Consider the following 6,709-nt stretch of genomic DNA (forward strand, 5'->3'; position numbering starts at 1 on the left):
TATGTGTATGTCAAATCAATTATTTGATGCCCAAAACATAACTCTAAAAAGTTGAACATGCATTGCTACACACATTTTTTTCATATCTGAAGCAATTTTCCTATAAACTTATCATATTAGAGTGCATCCATGTGTAAGCAATCCTGCTTTGTATCATGGAGCCAAGATACTAAAAGATTAATAAAATAATTTGTAAAACTCCATTCACAGACTAACAAATAATATATTTCCTCAAATGTTCTGGAATGTACTACTGACTTGTATTAATGTAATCTGAATTTTCATAGTTGACAACAGACCAGGTTGGGAAACATGTAATTAAATAACTTAAATGGAACTGGGAGGAATTCTTAGTGGCACTCATAATCCATTTTTATTGATCAGAGATAGAATAAGGGCTTCTAGCACAGAAGAACAATAACCGGGTGACTTTGGCACTATTCCATTTTTATTGATCCAGAATGTTGCTTTCAATCCTGCTTTCAATCCCCAGGTTGTACTCTGAGAGGATTGCAGCAGTAATAAAACATGGATGGTGCTGGCTCTCCTCCTTCTGTTCTCCACCTACAACAGTGTCGAAACAGGACTCACAGCCACAAGCCTCGGTCTTCTCCCTCTGAGTCCGTCTATCCCCATTTGTTAATAGAAGTAGGCGGACCTCCTTTTGAAGTTCAGTGAACATGGCTTTGACATCTTCTGCTAGTGTCATATGCTGTCACCGTTTAGATTTCCAAAGGAAGTAGCATTCTTCAGCCGATGTTCTACTGGCTGCATCACCTTTTGTTTCCTGGATTGCTTCTTCCCAATGTGAAGTCCTTAGATCAGTAATACATGTATTGTAAGGATGAACAATTCCTTGCTGAATTTAACTTGAACTTTATCATAGATGATGTTAGCCTCTTCCTTTTTATGGTATTTTCATTGTAGAAGCTTTATCATCTTCAGCACGCCTCTTTGGCTCGCCCAGGTGGTGTCGATGGGCATGTTGTCCAGGTCAGAGTAAACGGCCTGCACGCGGCTCAGCCCCTTAACACCACATGCGCCGGACTGGTGACCCCTGAATTTACTTAAAACAAACAAACAAACTTTGCATTCCAATCACCTACCTTATTTAATTGAGATATAAACCATTATAAAGGCCTAAAACACTACATGAACTGACCTCATTACCTTTTATCTTCTATTTTTCTAAATTTCCCTCATATCCTCTTTACTCAAAAGCTGTCTTATAAATAATGGCTGCCCTGACCACCCAGATGCTTACCAACTCGATTTTCTTATTATTTATTTATTCAAATCTCTTAACTTCCTCTAGTTACTAAACTTTACTTGCTTTCTTCATTTATTGCATGACCCCACCACCACCCCCATACCGTCAAATGCATGCTTGTGTGTTTTTTCCACATATTATTCCCATAATTTAGACTGCTGCATGGCACTCTGCAGGTAGTCAAAAATGTTTGCCAGCTGAATGAATGTGTAACCTGTTTTCACTGTAAACCTATCTGAGCGCATTTATAGACTGAGAAAAACAGCACTTACTGTTTTCAGGTTGCTTGTTTATAGATTGAGAAAAACAGCACTTACTGTTTTTCAGTTTGCTCATTTATGGACTGAGAAAAACAGCATTTACTTTATAGGATGTTGGTATATGTGAAGTTCCCAATCCAGGGAACTTGGTAATCCCTAACTATATTCCCAGGTAAACCCTAACTATAGCTGCTTATATGATTTAGAACACATTTTTCTTCAGTCCACAATTCCCAATAGAACAAATTTTTGAAGATTATTAAACAAAGCTCATAATCTCTTTTTTCTTATTTCTTTTTAATAGTACCATTGCCAATAGTTATAACAATTATTAGAATTTTTCTAACTTACATAAATAATTTGTTAGATTTTGTGTTTTTTCTCTGTTTACTAGAAGTCATACTTGAATTGATTGTTTTTGGCTCATATGTTAATGACTAGAAGGTGATGAGAAATAGTGCTAGCTCTTACCTGGAGGAGTAATGAGCCTTGGAAAAATCTGCAGACACAAATGTAACAGCTTTTGATAGGACTTCTGCTCACTAGCTTTCCCTATGTAGTCAATGATGTTTACCTGAAAAGATTGCCTGTCATGTACTAAAGCAAACCAAAAGAAGAAAAAAGTGGGGAGGGGAGTTAATTTATATGTGAATGTAGATCTAGAAGCTACATTAGAAAGAAGGAAAAAAAAAAAAACTTTTATTGGGTGTCTTGCTTTTAAACAATCTCTAGTGTATCATGCAAAATCGATGGCTCTGTGCATTTTTTTTCTCTACTAACTTCAGACTAAAATGACAGCCAATTAAAGTGAACTCCTCCCTTAGAAATAGTTAGAGGTTATACCCATCTAGAATGTTTAATACTTATTATTTTAGTAATACTGCCAATGTTCATCTCCAAGACACCAATGTTATCTTAGAAAATTTAGTAAAAAGTGAGCATGTGTAAGAAAAAAGTTTGGCACAATAATCCATCCAAAAAGGAGATAGATGTTAATAACAGGTTTATAAATAGGTATATCTATGCCCATTTATAAATCTGTTATTAACAGGAAGGAAGGAAAGGAAGGAAGGAAGGAAGGAAGGAAGGAAGGAAGGAAGGAAGGAAGGAAAAAAGGGAGGGAGGGAAGAAGTAGTTGGAAGGGAAGGAAGGAGGGAGGGAAGGAAGGAAGAAAGGAGGGAAAAAGGAAAGCAGGAAAAGAAGGAAGGAGGGAAGGAGGGAGGCAGAGAGGGGAAGGAGGGAAGGGCATGACGAGAAGGGAAAGGATGGAGGGAGGAGACTGTTAAAGCAAAACATATTATCATTGTATTCGTTACTTGCAGCGGGGATGTCTGAATATTCATTTGTGTGAATGTATTTATATTTTTAAAAGTTTTTTTGTGTATTTGGGGGCTTCCAAGCACTAGAAAGAAGAGTTAACCACTGCAGTGTCAAACTTCTCTTTACATAGTAAGCCAAAATTGTTAATAACACTTTGTTTTCTTTGTTTCTGATCTTGTGGTACATTTTTGTACTGTGTTAGAGATTTTCGTATTTTCTCATCTATGCCAGATAATCAGAATATTTATATTTCCCACCACTGAATTATCAAAAGAAGAAAAAAATATTATTAGTATCATGGTTAATGAGGATGAGTGTGGTAGTGGGAGAGAAGATCGAAAGGAGGTAACTCAAAAGGTAATGAAAACTTGTAAATTTAAAGGTCATTTTCAGGTACTAGTTTTACTTGAGCAAATATTCCTGCCAATTATTGCATTTTCATCCTTATTGAAAAAAAGCTTTCTGTCTTTTCTTGACAAAAGTTCTGTTGTTTTTGTTTCTATTTTCTTTTTTCATTTTTAAACAAATGGACAGTTTATTTGCAGATTCTTCTTTGATAGATGGTATAGTAAAACAAAATTGATAGACCTGGTCATTTTGTTTCTGTCCTATATTTCTTTTAGGGAGGTCTATTTTTTATCATTGTGATGTATATACGAAATTTAAACCTGGCACCAATCTGATGTGTATTGATAGGGAGTGAATAACTCAGGGACAAGCAGCGTCAGCATCAGGAAACATGATAGAAAGTCAAGTTACCAGCATCCCTTCAGATGTACAGAATCACACTCTTTGTGAATGAGGTTATCCAATATCTTCCAGACAATCCTTAGGCATAATAATATTTGAAAACCACTCCTCTAAACAGAGAATCTCAGACTTCAACATCCGTGAAAAACAGCTGAGGTTCTAAGAAGAAATCCACAGTTGTGGGCATAAATCCTAAACCATTGAATGTATTAAACTTGGTCTAGTGCCCAGCAATCTGCATCACTTCTACATTACTCTAAAGTCTATAGTCTGAAAACTAAGCTGGAGTTGCTCAAGATTAATCTTTAGTTATAGCAGCTATTTGCACTGGAGCTTCCCTAAAGTCCTGCATCTTTATTTCCATAAGTTGTTCCTGATCAGAGCAAAACACAAGCAAACAACGCTCTTACCTTACAGAAGAATGTTCAACATCTTCACAGTGGCATGGTCCTCCTATCACAGTCTGTTCCCATCTTACCTAACTAACCTCATCTTCAGCCACTTCTTGTAAACTGTGTGTATTCTCACCACTGTGTTATGTGCTTTCTTCACCTTCATATATTTGTTTACGTTTCTTTTGCACAGAATGGTCTTCTTCCCTAATCTTCCTGTTAAATATCTATGTACTACTCAAATGTCATCTTTTATTTTTCAAAGAATTCCCTGAATATTTCTTTTGTGGCATAAATGATTATTTATTCCCAGATTCCTTTATATATATATTTCAGAAACTATATGGATAAATGTTTCATATTGTGTTGTAAGTAATTTTTCATATCACATCTTTTTGGAAACACTAAGAAAACTCCATTAGACTATGTTAGTAAGAACTTTTTGACAACTGGATACAGGTCTCACTTATCATTCTGGCTACCCATCATAACCCCTATTACATATGAGAGTCACAATAAATGCTTTTCCAAATGTTTTGTTCAACTTTGTTTCAGTAGAAAAAGTGAAATCACACATATATGTAGAAAACAATTGAATAGTTGAAGATTCTGAGTTGAGGTTCAACCTCAATTCACCAACTAAGGGACTTTGAGTAAGTTCTAAGCCTCTCTGGACTTTATATCACTCATCTGGTTTAAAAAAAGACCAGAAAACAGTAAGTTTCCATCATTAAAAAATATAAAAAATAAGTATTTTTTTCTTCTTTAAAGGTAATCTTACATGAACCTTACTTGAAATTCTATCACATAATATAATAAAAGCTAGGCTACTCCATTTGAAGAGGGAGATTGAGGAGGAGGACAAAACCTCCCAGGAAAAAAATGAAAGGATATGTACCCTAAATGAATGTATGTTTGATTATTTCTATGGGTATTATGAGAGGCAAAACTCTAGTATGTGTTATAAAATCAGGATTAAGCATTGTATTTCTACCATGTGTATCTTCTATTAATATAACCTTTTTATTTTATAATATGTCACTAAATTTTTAATGTTTAGAAAGTTGGGAGGAGACTGATTTGTGGGAAAACTCAATCTCCCACGTGGAATGGCCTTGCAACAATTAAATTCTTTCCTTACTGCAATACCATGGTCTCAGTGAATTGGCTTTGTCTGTGCAATGGGCAAGAAGAACCTATTGTATAATTACAAATTTGAGGGCTCATCTTGGATTTGCCCTTTCAGGTGCCAACCCACAGTTTCTCAGCCCCCGACTGGTACAACAGATCTGGAGGTAAACTCTGGTGGGCACTTACTGTTTTTGAGGGACTCTTCTGGCACCATCTCTATTGGTGAGATGCTGTTGAGTCATAGTGCCTGGGCCTGCTTGCAATGGAGAAATATTTTTTAAAAATGTTCATCTTAACAGATATGAGGTGATATCTCATTGCAGTTTTGATTTGCATTTTGCTCATGATTAGTGTTTCAAGAATATTTTATATACATGCTGGCAATTTGTATGTCTTATTTTAGAGAAATATTTCTTCAAGTTCCTTACCCATTTGTTTTAAATCAGGCAGGTCTTTCATTAAAGTCTTGAATTCATTTTGGGTTTATTTTTGTACATGGCATAAGATACAGGTTTAATTATATTCCTTTGCATGTGAATATCTGGTTTTCCCAACATTATTTGTAAAATAAACTCTATATTCACAATGATGTAGTCTTGGCTCCCATGTTGAATATTATTTGATCAACCCTTTCCTTTCCCAGGAAGAAGTTAGGAGTAGGAGGTTATCTCCTACTTGTTTCATGCTGAGCCGGGGAGAAGGACTATGAAAGTGAGTTCTCTATGCTATGACCTTTGTTCTCAGTGGCCATCAACCTGGTACACTTCCTGTTAATGCTTAGATTCAGGCAAGACAAAAATCATTTTATTGGGAAATGCTTCAAAAAGTCTTAATATTGGAAACATATTTTAGTCTCCTCTTTTCCTTCCTGGGAAAAAGAGATGGGCTAAGAATTTTCCTCTAATTGCAATAGACTTAGTTGGAGGGAGGAACTATGATAAGTGATTGCCATAATTTTTTTACAGGCTTTGATGTTGCTAATTTTTTGTTTGTATGTTTTTTGAGACAAGGTCTTACCTTGTCACTCAGTCTGGAAGGCAGTGGTGTGATCTTAGCTGCCTGTAGCCTGGACATTCCCAAGCTCAGTTGATCCTCCCACCTCAGCCTCCCAAGTAGCTGGGACTGGGACTACAGGCACACACCACCATCCTCGCTCAGCTTTTTTTTTTTTTTTTTTTTTTTTTAAGATGGGGTTTTGCAATGTTGCCCAGGCTGCTCTTGAACTCCTGGGCTCAAGCCATCTGCCTGCCTTGGGCTCCTAAAGTGCTAGACTTACAGGCATGAGCCACCATGCCCAGCCTGATGTTGTGATTTTATGTTCACCTGAGGTACATAAGCTTCTTAACTGGTTTCAGGATTTTGTATAGATAAAATTGGTCCTTGTATTAATGTTGAGTTTGGGTCTCTATGGGGAGTGGAGGGTTTCAGGCATCTTGTTCTGTCTTCTTACTGCTGTGATTTTTGTAATAGAAACACTCATTCACCTTCACTCCACATTAGTATTCCTTAAAGTGTTAATTATTTTAGTTAATTAGTTCTTTATATACATAAAGTTAGTTACCCAGTGGTTATGGTCACTCAGCCAC

At 36.2% G+C, this 6,709-nt stretch overlaps 1 pseudogene; it reads right to left on the reverse strand.

The window, feature by feature from the left end:
- Positions 1–482: 482 nt before the first annotated feature.
- On the reverse strand, positions 483–1,167 carry LOC104672181 (annotated as a pseudogene).
- Positions 1,168–6,709: the final 5,542 nt, after the last annotated feature.

The sequence above is a fragment of the Rhinopithecus roxellana genome, chromosome 15, assembly GCF_007565055.1.
Source record: "Rhinopithecus roxellana isolate Shanxi Qingling chromosome 15, ASM756505v1, whole genome shotgun sequence".
In the NCBI taxonomy this organism is placed as follows: domain Eukaryota; kingdom Metazoa; phylum Chordata; class Mammalia; order Primates; family Cercopithecidae; genus Rhinopithecus; species Rhinopithecus roxellana.